We start from the raw sequence: 13,193 nt of genomic DNA on the forward strand, positions 1-13,193 counted from the left end.
TCTTCTCCTATTAGCCTGTCTTATGTCAATTTAATTCCTAGCCCAGCCAAAGAACCTAGAAGGGGAAGCCATTTTTCCCTCCACTACCTGCTTTTCAAGATCCCAGTTTGTTGGAACCACTTCAGAGTTAACCCTCTGTAAATACTTGTCAGTCCTCATCTTTTCAATGTTTTCACCTGACATTCACTCTTTATTTCACTCTTATGTCTCCCAGCAGGTTGCTCAAGAAACTCTCCCTTGCTGTGGACACTGCTGACTTCTGTAAAATATATTTACAGGAGGCCATTGGTTTGGACTGAACTTCTGCACTAGGCCCAACAGACTGAGATGGAGCATGGACCCCTATTAGAGGCCTGCTAGGCCTCCTCCAAGCATGGAAACAAAGGAAAATCTTGATTTCTTTCAAGGGAAATTCCAGGTACCTAGCTGGCATTGAGAAGTAAATGAGCCACCTGATAAGCAAGAAGGGAATAACAGCTGCAAGTAATAGCCACTCGAGTAAGTCAGAGCGACAAGGTGTTTTGTCCCCTGTTGAAACTAAAGATTGCATCTTAGCATATGTCCATGAATGGTTTTTCAGAAACCCGGACCCACCTCAGATGGAAAATACTGACCATCATCACAGAGACCTCAGATGTCAGGGAGATGAGGGCTGCACACTGACAGCTGCTCTTTGTTGTAAATTTCTTTCTCAGCGGCCTGGAGAGAGTCATGCCCACAGGCCAGAACTTAACATTCCTTTCTGCTGATCCCAAGTTTTAGACAAAGCCTGGCTTCCTTAACCAACTGCAATCAAAGAATCCTGAAGCCGCCTATGACCTGTAAGCCCCTTGCTTCAAGAGCTTCCACCTTTTTAGGCCAAACCAGTGTATACCCTCTGTATTGATTTATGGTTTCCCTGTAACTTCTGCATTCCTGAATTATTCCCCTGCCTTTAAAATCCCTTGCTTGTAAGCCATCCAGGAGATTGGGTCTGAAGCGTAAGCTGTCCCATTCTCCTTGCTTGGTGTCCTGCAAGTTAACACCCTCCTTTCTCCTGCTGCAAACCTCGGTGTGGGTGTTTGGTTTTACCACACGGGGCAAGCAGACCCAGGTTCATTTCAGTAACAAAACCAGACTGTATTGGAGTTTCTTGCGCTAAAGTTCCACTTTTCCAAACCAAAACTGAGCTGTTGATCTGACCTTCTGAGAAGTCAGGACACAGAGAGATAAAAGGCAAATCCCCAGCAGGCCAGGTTTAGCCAGCATGGTAGGCAGTCCCTCCCCTCTGCTTTAATGTTTACAAGGAAAGTAACTTTGCAACCAATCCGTGTTTTGTTCTCTGTTTCTGCTTCAGCCTTTTCTATCCATAAAGCCCATCTCCCCAACTCTGCTCGGAGGAATGCTCAGTCTGTTTTATGGAATGAAGTGTTGCCTGATTCTAGAATAGCAAATAAAGCCAATTAGGATCTTTAAACTAAATCTGTTGTACTTTTGTCTTTTGACAGTTCCATGATGGAATATCTAATGGCCACTTTCCATTTACCATGTTAAAGGAACAGTCCAGGTAAGTGGCTCCTTTTTGTTTCTGGGGTCCATCTTGCTCCTGGCTCCTGACGCCAATGCTTCTCCTTCTCATCCTGCCTTTCTGGATGCTCCTACCCAAGGTTTGCCAGCGTGCTCACAACCCCTGCTTGGGATTTAAAATCTGAAGTGCATCATAACTCACTCCTGGACTCTGCTATTCTTTTATTGGTATGCCAGAAAAAAAGAACCCCAAGTCCTCTGGGGGACCAAACTGATTTTTAAGGCACTAATTATTAACTCTATTCTTACAACCTCCAGATTTTATCTCCACTCAGAATTATATGTACAGCTACCTAGCTGATTTCCAGACCGAAATACCTCTTTGACATTACAGATTAAAACTGATCCCACTCTATAGTCTAGGTCATCTTCCTGGACTTGGCTGTGACCTAGACTTACTGTCTAAATAAATGGTGTGACGGCTCACCTAGGGACTCCATTCCAGACTCTAGAAAGAGTTTCTTCAGCCTGTATCTCCCCACATCATAAACAATCCATTACTGAGTCCTGTTCATTCTTCCAATAGACCAAAGGCTTCCCTTCACTTCCACAATGACCCCAACTGTTTTGCCACTCGCTCCTGGAAGAACATCTGGATTTGTTTCTGGCTTTTGGCTATGAGGAATAAGCCTGCTGAGAACATTCAGCTCCAGGATTTTGTGTGAATGTAAGTGGTTTAGTGGTAGGGTGGGAACCTGAAGGCCATCCCTGGGTTGGGTGATTCTCCAGAGGGACCCAGAGAACTCCACCAAGCTGACCTAAGCCCTTGAAAGTCAAACAGATTACTGCATGTCCCAATGCCTGCACTATAGCTCACTTGTTGGAATAAACTGCCCAAGAAAAATGGGGGTACGTGGTTACATTATCAGAGGCATCCCAGGTGGATCCTGGAGACATGGACAGTACCCATAGTCACGAAGCTGACAGCTGGAAGAAGCCTGTCTGGTTCAACCCCTGTCTGGCATATTCCTTCCTTCTCCATCCTCACTTTCTACCCCTCACAGGGACAGAATTTACAGCTTACCGAGCCAGGCCATTGCACTTTTGGACAATTCTACTAAATGGATTTTCCTCATGCCATCGCATAACTGCTACCTGCCACCAGAACCTTAGAAATACATGGTTTTCCATCAAGCACTCATGGAACATGTCACTGTGGGCACTTCTAGGGGGGATTCATGATGGATCCTTCATGATCAACTAAATGTAAAACAAACTCCCAGGTAACAGAACCATTTCAGCTATTAAATAAAATCATCTGTATTAACCTAGTTTAATTATGAGGGACATCTCTCCCAACATTATATATATATATATATATATATATATATATATATATATATATATATTTTTTTTTTTTTTTTTTCTTTTTCTGAGACAGGGTCTCACTCTGTCACCCAGGCTGGAATGCAGTGGTGCCATCACAGCTCACTGCAGCCTCAACCTTCCAGGGCTCAAGCAATCTTCCCACCGCAGCTTCCTGACTAGCTGGGACTATAGATGAATGCGACTATGCCCGGCTAAATTTTTAAAAACTTTTTGCAGGAGCAGGGTTTTGCCATGTTGCCCAGGCTGGTCTCCAACTCCAGTGCTCAAGCAATTTGCCTGCCTTGGCCTTCCAAAGTATTGAAATTACAGAATAAGCCACTGTGCCTCCAACATAATCATATTTTTTTTTAAAGAATAGTTGGTATTTGGGGGCCGGGTATGGTGGCTTACACCTGTAATCCCAGCACTTTGGGAGGCAGAGGCAGGTGGATCACTTCAGGTCAGCAGTTCGAGACCAGCCTGGCCAACATGGTGAAACCCATCTCTACTAAAAGTACAAAAATTAGCCAGGTGTGGCGCACACCTGTAGTCCCAGCTACTCGGGAGGCTGAGGCAAGTGGATTGCTTGAACCCGGGAGTCAGAAGTTGCAGTGAGTGGAGATTGTGCCACTGCATTCCAGCCTGGGTGACAGAGCAAGACTCCATAAAAGAAAAATAGTTGGTATTTACACCTTTCTTTCTGAAAATCATTGATAGTGGCCACATTCATCTGTTGAGGTTTTATATGAAAACAAAACCTTATACCATTGTGTGGGGAGAGGTGCTAACTGTCCTCTTTGTGGTGGGGTGAATATAGCTTCAGTACACACAGCAGCTGTTTTGGGTTCTCAAGAAGGGAGGCCCAAAGTAGTTCAATCGTAACCTATTACGATTTCTCTCAGAAACGCAGCCCAGCTGCTCCCTTCCCTCAGGGGAGTTTGTGACCTTGCTACTCACAGCGTGGTCCATGAACCAGCAGCACTGGGGTCACCTGAAGCTTGTGTGAAATGTGGCATCCCAGGCCTGCTGCACCACGTGCATCAAAAGCACACATATTCTTCCTATTGCTGAGAGGGAGGAGGGACGGCAGCACAGGAGCAAAGCCATCACTGTGACTGCCGTTAGGGACAGTGCCAGAGCACCCAGCCCCAAGCCCCACCACCACCACCCCATTTGCTTAATTACAGAATTTATTTGAAATTAAAAATCCCTGCTCCCTAAATACCCACCCTCTCCTCTGGCTTTCTTTTTAGCTGAGGTGGCTGTTCTGGCCTCTTCTTTCACTCATTCCTGGCAGCACAGCAATCCCTGCAAGTTACTCAGACCCTCAGGACTCCTCATTCAAGTGTAGTGGAGGACGATGCAGATGGCAGGGAAAACCAAAGAAAGCTCAGGTGGCCCATCATGGCTGCCATCAGTGGAAGAATGTCTGTATTTAACACTGAACCTTAGTAATGACATGCTCTCTCCTTGTCCCGGACCTTCATTTTAAAATAGAGCATTCAGGTGGGAGCGGAACCACAGGGGCACTTCGATCCTGAACCTGCTCTGGGCGGGCGGTGGCTCTAGCCTTTGGGATTTTGTCTTCATTTACTTTTTTTTGAGATGGAATCTTGCTCTGTCACCCAGGCTGGAGTGCAGTGGCATAATCTCGGCTCACTGCAACCTCCATCTCCTGGGTTCAAGCAATTCTCCTGCCTCAGCCTCCTGAGTAGCTGGGATTACAGGTGCACGCCACCATGTCCAGCCTTTTGTATTTTTTACATACAAATCTCCTGAAGTGTTGGGATTACAGGCATGAGCCACCATGCCTGGCCTGTCCTCATTTATTTAAAGAGCAGTTACTCATCCCCAGTTCCCCATAGATAGTGGCCAACTTCTTTGAAATCCAGAGACATTTTATAATGCTCAACTCTTTTTTCACCAATTCTTTTTCTAAAATAAGTGTCACTCAGGATGGATGTGCTTTTAGAGAAACACTGTGACAAAGACCGTTTGCTCCAGAGGAAGGACCGGCAGTGGCCCCAGGCTGTGGCTCCAGCATCACTTAAGACAGTGTGAACATTTGGACACAATTAAAAAGAGGACACTTAATCAGAGAGCACACTTACCAAGTCAAGGGGCAGGAAAGCAGGGAGGCGGGAGGTGCGGGACCCCACGTGGGACAGGCAGCTGTGTGTTGTTGATACCGCCTTCCTGCCATGGCTTTCCTACACCAGCAGAGAGAAAGCCCATTTCTGCTCTCTGCTGCAAGGCTCTCTGGATGGAAGGTCTAGTTCCACAGGAAAGAAATCCTGGTGGCTGAGGCGTGGCTGTGCACAGCCTGGATGGCTCAGCCTGTGGCCGGTAGGCACCCAGGGCCCCTGGTGGGGGTCTCACCTGCTTGGGATGGACTCAGCTCCCAGGCTGCAGCCACCACTGCCATTTCAAAGGTGAGAAGGAACTGTCTGTGTGGACCTCTCATCCCGCACAGTGAGGGAGGCGGGAGCTGGGTGGTGCAGGGAATTAGGAAAGGCAAACCTGGGACCTGCTATGCCCTGCAGTGCCGTTTCCAGAGGAGAGCAGCCTGGGGTGGCAGACGTTTGCATTTGGATGTTAGAAATACTCTTCCCGGCCGGGCATGGTGGCTCACAGCTGTAACCCCAGCACTTTGGGAGGCCGTGGCGGACAGATCACGAGGTCAGGAGATGGAGACCATCCTGGCTAACATGGTGAAACCCCGTCTCTACTAAAAATACAAAAAATTAGCCAGGTGTGGTGGCGGGTGCTGTAGTGCCAGCTACTCTGGAGGCTGAGGTAGGAGAATGGCGAGAACCTGGGAGGCGGAGCTTGCAGTGAGCCGAGATCGTGCCACTGCACTCCAGCCTGGGTGACAGAGCAAGACTCTGTTTCAAAAAAAAAAAAAAAAAAGGAAATGCTCTTCCTGACTTTTCACAGCTGACTGAAGCACCCGGTTCTTGGCCTGTGTCTTTTCCTCACCTGTATATATTCAACTATATTCAATCAACAAGCTTAACATTGAGAATCAAGAGAAGCCCAGGACCTGGGGAGCCCGGGACCCCCTTCAGCATCCACTGTGCTTGGGATGGGGCTCCCAACCCCGCCTCAAGTCACCTGTTGTTCTCCTGCCCCAAAGGATCTGGCACACCAAGCGATGCTTCCATTTGGCCACTGCCTTTATGGGAAGGGACAGTGGTCTCTCCTTGGTGCCAGTGTTAGAAGGAAGAATTGGCGCTCACTCGGCCCTGCTGTGTGTGGGAGTCTCCTCTGCACCCCGCCCTATCTTGTCACCCAGCACCACTGGGTTGAGCAATACCAGACTTTGTTTCCAGGCTTTTGACAATAAACAGAACAGTCTCCCTCAGCCTTTCACACCACATAGACCCCTCAGGATGAATTGCTCGAGCAGCTCCCGCTGATGCTGGGCCTTGGGAAGAGAGGGTCAGTGGGGAGGGCCTGCCCCTGAGCTGAGAGGTCCCTTTATAAAGGCAAGTCCGAGCCCCAGAGATTTGGGGGTCAGCAGGGGAGACAGCAGGGCTGAAGGCGTAGAGGGGGCACCCTGCACTTTATATCTGGGGCAATTCAACAACAAAGGTGCCAGGTATGTGGACACACACCTAGAGGAAGAGTGCTATGCACCCTCAAAGCCTGGTCTGAGGCTCAGCAAACCAGCCCTTCTGGGAAGCTTGTTAGAAAGTCCAACTCTCAAGTCCCTCTCCACCCCTGGTGCCCCAGAACCTTCAGTCTTACCTAGCCCTGGGTGACTCCTCTGCTCCTGAGGTCTGGGACGAGCTGCCTGCAGCACTGGCTCTCAATCTGCCTGATTGTCAGCACCACCTGGAGAGCCAGAGAAGTTCTGAAAAGACAGATCTCTGGGTGCTTCCATCCCTGGGATTGTGACTCAGTAAGTAAGGGGTGAAGCACAATAATTCATATCTATGTTTTTAAAGCTCCCCCAGAGTTCTGGATGCTTAGCCAGCCTGGGGACCCTCTCTCGGCTCTTCGGGTATCTTACAGGTAAAAAAGATGTCATTGTAAGCTTTTATCCTTGGAAACACATTCATTCCAAACATATCAAAAGAACTTACTAGGCCGTGTGCAGTGGCTTATGCCTGTAATCCCAGAGCTTTGGGAGACCCAGGTGGGCGGATCACTTGAGCCCAGGAGTTTGAGAACAGCCTTGACCTCCTTGACTTCTAGGGAGTTTATGAGGGACCTGGAGGCTGTCAGAGTGGTTTTTTGTTCCCCTTTGTGTACAGTTTTGAGTTCATTGTGTACGTATTATGATTTGGAATAGGATCATATAAATATTTCAGGTCCTAAAATAGCTGTGACAGTGTCACTAACCTGCCCCTGAGCTGAACATCCACACCCCCACTGCCATTTAATCCTCCAGTCATGTGAGGGAGGATGGGAGTCTGTGTGAATGTCTTTCTCACTCGCATTCAAAGATCATATCTACCTGTCTCATCTGTCAAGAGTGTAGAGTTTGTTGTGATGGTGTATTCAAAATAGACGAAACGTGTGGTCATTGTACTTGGCAAACAGCTTTTCACATCAGGATGCTTCCGCCCCCGGCTCAGGGCTGGTCCAACTTTGTGAGGAATGCGGCTGCGTGCAGGTGTCCAGTCTGCCACCCTCAGCCCCGCACCTGCAGTGTTAGAAAAGCCATGCTGTGGGCACCCAGCGCCGGTGACATGGGGAATGTGGAATAATGAATACTTAATTCACATGTGCTTATAGAAAAAATTTTATACAATAAAAATAACCAATTGTGAGATTTACATCTTTTTCTGTCACTATATATAAAAGGAATCAAGAATTTTCATGCAGCTTCCAGGTATTCTTGAGACTGGTATATCGTTTCTTTTTGAAAAGTGCATTATTGCATAAAAACACCTAGATAAACATATTTTTGTGTATTTATAAGCATATTTTAGCTCAAAAATATCAATAGTATACACAATTTCAGCACAGTTTGGGAAATGCTGATGTATATGATAATAATGTGTTGTGTGGGATGATTTAAAATTATATCAGGCTATTAGGAGCCCAATATAGTGATCCAAATTGAGATCATCTTGTCTAGTATTCTTTAAAATGGCAAAACATCAAATCTAGAAAATAGATAAGAAAGGAATTTTAAGATAAAAGTACAACTGATTTTCTATTTTTACAAAAATCATTATTGATTTTCAAAAATATATTTTAGAATTCAAGCTGTTAATTTAAACAGTGCTTATTTAATAATATAGTGAACAAAACTGGCTATAAGAAAAAACGCCTCGTCTTGCTGTCCCCAATTCTTGCAGCTTTTCAAAGTTTCAGAATTTTGTAAAATATTTTGAATAGCCCAGACTTTCTGAAAATGGGTGTAGCCTTTCAAAGTATTAGAATTGAGAAGCTTTTAAATGCCAATCTTATTTTATAAAGTGTTGACTTTTCACTGTAGACTAATAGTGAACAGTTTGTAAAGAAATGTAAATAAAATAGGCTTATTAGTTTTCAAAAAATTTATTTAAAAGGACGGGGCAATGTTGATTGGAGTAAGGAAATATTTGAAAATGTGTTTTGTGAAAGAAATCAACACACACCAACACACACGCGTGCCTCAAAAGCGAAACTCCAACAATGCAGCTGTTGTTCCTTTGCAGCAATATTTATCTCACCTTGAGTGAGTGAGGGCCATGCTGCTTGAAAGTGTAATAACTTAAACACCTTGCCTATGTCTGTGATTAAAAACTAAACTCTACTCAGCTCATGTAATGCCCCTGACCTCCACCAGAGAGAGATTCTTGGTTATTCTTTGGGGGCAAATATGTCCATGGATCAGTGGATCAGGGACTGTTGAATCAGATATGTGTCCCTCTCTACATGTCATGGTTTGTAGAGATCAAAAATTTCCCTGAAAACACCCAGGTTTATGAAGCCAGGTGATCAGCCAGCTCTGAGGCCTAACTAGGGAGGCCAGAATCCTGCTCCCAGGACAGGGCTGGGATGGGGACGTCTGTGGTGATGTCATCTCCAGCTGTGAGCTCCAGAGCAATGCTGTCTGGGATGAGGGTCTGGGGCATCCTGAGCTCCTGGAGAAAGCTGGGTGCAGTTAAGAGCTCTATGAAGATTGTATGTGGTGGCAACGCTGCTGGGATAACCCATGGGTAGCCTAGAGAAGAAGTACTGTTTCCCACTGCAGGTGAACGTGAATTAAGGAAGAGAGGCTATTGAAATAGGCACTGAACAGAACATGATAGCCGAATCTATAACAGCAAAATATTTACCAGTTGTTGATTGGATGGGGTCAGTAAGTTCCATAATACTGGGTGTTGGGTATGGGGTCTTAATGAAAGGATTACAATGTTAAGGTTGTAGTAATCCACCGTGAAGCACCATTTATTTTTTTCCAGGCTTAAGCACAGGCAAGACTGAGCTGTCAAATGGAGAAGCAGTAGAGAGAATCACCCTTTTATTAATTAGGTTTTATATATTAAGTTTTAAACTTGAAGGTCCTGTACATCTGAATTGTGTCTCTCCCAAAATTACATACTGAAACCCTTACCCCAATACCTCAGAATATGTCTGAATTTACAGATACAGCCTTTAAAGGGTGTGGTTAAGTTCAAGTGAGACCATTAAGTTGGGCCCTAATCCAACATGACAAGTGTCGCTATAAAAGAAGAAATTTGGAGACATAAAGAGACCTCAGTGCTGGGTGTGCTCATAGGAAAGGTCATTTCAGGTCGGGAGAGAGGCCTCAGAGAAACCAAATACCCCACACCTTGGTCTTGGAATTCCAGCCTCCAGAACAGTGAGAAAATAAATTTCTAATGTTAAAGTCACCCAGTGTCTGGTAGCCCTAGCAGACTAACACATCTTGCTATAACTTACGTAGAGTCATATTAACTATTTTAACTGGGGACATGCAAGGTCCAACTTGTCTCATAGTTATAGCAATATTAACTATTTTTATTGGGGACCCCCAAGGTCCAAGCCAATTTGTAAGTGCCAAAGACTTAATTGAATCATATCTATTATTCATTGTGTTAGAGCATGTTTTAGGGCAATGAGTATTATGCCTGTGCAAAATTTAGGCAAAGCTACAGTTAAAATAAAGCATGGCTATTTTTCCCCTATAGTTATTTTGCCAGGATTACAGGCATTGCAGTGTTTAAATTTACTGAGATTCGCAGGTACAACTGTAACTTGAGTCCCAGCATTGACTAAGTTCATGAAGCTTTGTCAATTGGTGCATTTTAACATTTGTTAATCTGAAGCCCATGCTGCACAGGCACAAAAGCCAATCACGGCCCCTTTTATCTCTTTGTCATATAAATCCTTATAGTAAATTTTGTGTTTCCAATTGGGTCAAGTTATGGACCTTTGTTTTATTACATATTTATGGTACTGGGAAGGGGCACTGTTCCAGGCCCCAACAGAGAATTCTTGGATCTCGTGCAAGAAAGAATTTGAGACAAATCCATAAAGTGAAAGCAAGTTTATTAGAGAAAGTAAAGGAATAAGACAATGGCCTCTCCAGTGGCCAAGCACGGAGGCTCATGCCTGTAATCCCAGCACTTTGGGAGGCCGAGGAGGTGGACGGATCACCTGAGGTCGGGAGTTTGAGATCAGCCTGATCAACATAGAGAAACCCTGTCTCTACCAAAAATATTAAAATTAGCTGGGTGTGGTGGCGGGCACCTGTATTCCCAGCTACTCAGGAGTCTGAGGCAGGAGAATCACTTGAACCCAGGAGATGGAGGTTGCAGTGAGCTGAGATCGCATCATTGCACTCCAGCCTGGGCAACAAGAGTGAAACTCTGTCTTAATAATAATAATAATAATAATAATAATAATAATAATAAAAAAGAATGGCCACTCCATAGGCAGAGCAGTGGAATGGGGTGCTCAACTGCTTGTACTTATTGTTACTTTTTGATTATATACTAAACAAGCAGTGGATTGTCCATGAGTTTTCCAGGAAAGGTGTGGGCAATTCCTGGAATTGAGGGTTCCTCCCCCTTTTAGACTGTATAGGATAACTTCCTGACGTTGCCATGGCATTCATAAACTCTCATGGTGCTGGTGAGAGTGTCTTTTAGCATGCTAATGCATCATAATTAGCGTGTAATGAGCAATGAGGACAACCAGATGCCACTTTCATCACCATCTTGGTTGTGGCTGGCTTCTTTACCGCAACCTGTTTTATCAGCAAGGTCTTTGTGACCCGTATCTTGAGCTGACCTACTATCTCATCCTGTGACTTAGAACGCCTACTTTCCTGGGAATGCAGCCCAGTAGGTCTCAGCCTTATTCAAGATTCTCCAGGCTTGAGGATGGAGCCTTATTTACCCAGCCCCTATTCAAGATGGAGTTACTCTGGTTCAAAAACCTCTGGCATTTATATTAAAATATATGGAATATATGAAACATTACATTTAGGTAATTTTCAATATTCATTTTATTTTCATCCCTGGTGTCTAGGCCTGCCCTCTCCCCCATTTCTGGGCTTCTGGCTGCCCAAAGCCAAGGTTTTGAGTTACCGTCTCTGGCTGACAACTCAAAGTGTGGACCTTCTAGGGGGCTTGTAGGAAGCAGGGTGTGGGGTGGGGATCACAGGCAGCCCAGCCTCTTTCCCAGGCTCTCCAATCCCCTCTAAGTGGGTGGGATTTACCCTTGGAACCTAGACACCTCCCTTTCCGGCTGCACACACCCCCGCCTGCTGTTTCCTCTAGAAATGCAAAACTCCATCACTGCACACACCTAGATCCCTGCCGCAGAAGAAATCTTTGAAAAATGAAGTGGCTTCCTTTCAGGACAATATCACCATTTATAGTTTCCTGCTATTTACATCATATACAATTTTATCTGAGTTGGGCAGAGTGCAAATGACACTAAAAACCAATGCAAAAGAGAATCAATCAGAAGATTTTTTATCACAGTATCAACCAAAATGCTCAATCTTATATGAAAGAGATATTTTCCCACTTTGTTCTTTCATAATTGTGACTTCTTTCCCTCTGGGTGTATATGTCACACATTTGTATGCATTTTCAAATGGGCTACAATTTGTAATTCCAACTTGGCTTGAAAATGCAATTCCATATCTAGACATGTAGTTAGATAATATTTTTCAGGAAATAGAATATATTTACTATCTGTATCCAATGATTTCACCCATGTTCATTCATGGGCACTCCTGCTACCTTGTGGGGGAAACCAAAAGGGATCGGGGCAAGTGGTGCCCTCAAAAGAGAGACAAGCTCCAATTATTAAAATATTTCAAATCCTCAGGTCTTTGCATACAAAATAATTTAGGACATAATTACTTTTTAGTTTAAATAGCCAAACTTTTTACTTGTGTTATTTTTTAAAACTAAATTTTATTGAGGTATTGATATGGAAAAGAGACAGGGAAATACTGCATAGAAGAGGGTGGCTCCCCAGCAAAAGCCCCACCCTCAAGCCTGGAGACCCATGGCCCTAACTGGGAAGAGGCATTTCTATTTTCGTACCCAAAAAGTTGCCCTTTGGCCCACCACACCCCCATATCCTGTACCCATATAAACCCCAAACCCCAGGCTCCAGGAGCAGATGAAGAGATGAAGAGATGAAGAGAAAAGCAGACAAACAGCAGAATGGTGCGGCAGAGAAAGCAGGAAGATGAGGAACACCTGAATGCTGAGAGGAGTTTAGCTGGGGGTGGTCAGAGAGGATTTTGGCTGCTGGATGGCCAAACTCCAGGGGAAGATCATCTTCCCACTCCATCCCCCTTTCCAGCTCCCCATCCATCCCTACTAAGAGCCACTTCTACCCCTCAAAGAAACCCCTGCATTTATCCTTCATGTCTGTGTGTGATCTGATTCTTCCAGGATGCTGGACAAGAGCTTGGGATACAGAAAGCTGCCACAATGACCCTCTGCTTTTGCAGAAAGGCTGAGGGTCCACTGAGCTGGTTAACACTCAAGCCATCCACAGATGCCAAGGCTAAAAGAGCACACTGTAGCACACACCCACTTGGGCTCCTGCGCCTGTCCCTGTGCGTGATCCCCCTCCCGTAAGGGGTTTGAATAGGCAGAGAGCCACACTACCTTGTCACACGTCCTGTGAGGGGGGCCAGAAAACTCTCCTGTCTCAGTGTAATTTGTGTTTACTAAAATTAAAATGCAGTTTGATGAGTTATGAGTTGTTTTAACCTTATTTTTATAGCAAAATTTATTAAATATACAATAAAAATATGTTTAAGAGGCACAGTTTGACTATAAGCATCTTAGTACATGGAATGGTTAACAGTTGTTAAAATCTCAGTATCATCAAATTGGGAA

Source organism: Pongo pygmaeus, chromosome 19 (assembly GCF_028885625.2).
Source record: "Pongo pygmaeus isolate AG05252 chromosome 19, NHGRI_mPonPyg2-v2.0_pri, whole genome shotgun sequence".
In the NCBI taxonomy this organism is placed as follows: Eukaryota; Metazoa; Chordata; class Mammalia; order Primates; family Hominidae; genus Pongo; species Pongo pygmaeus.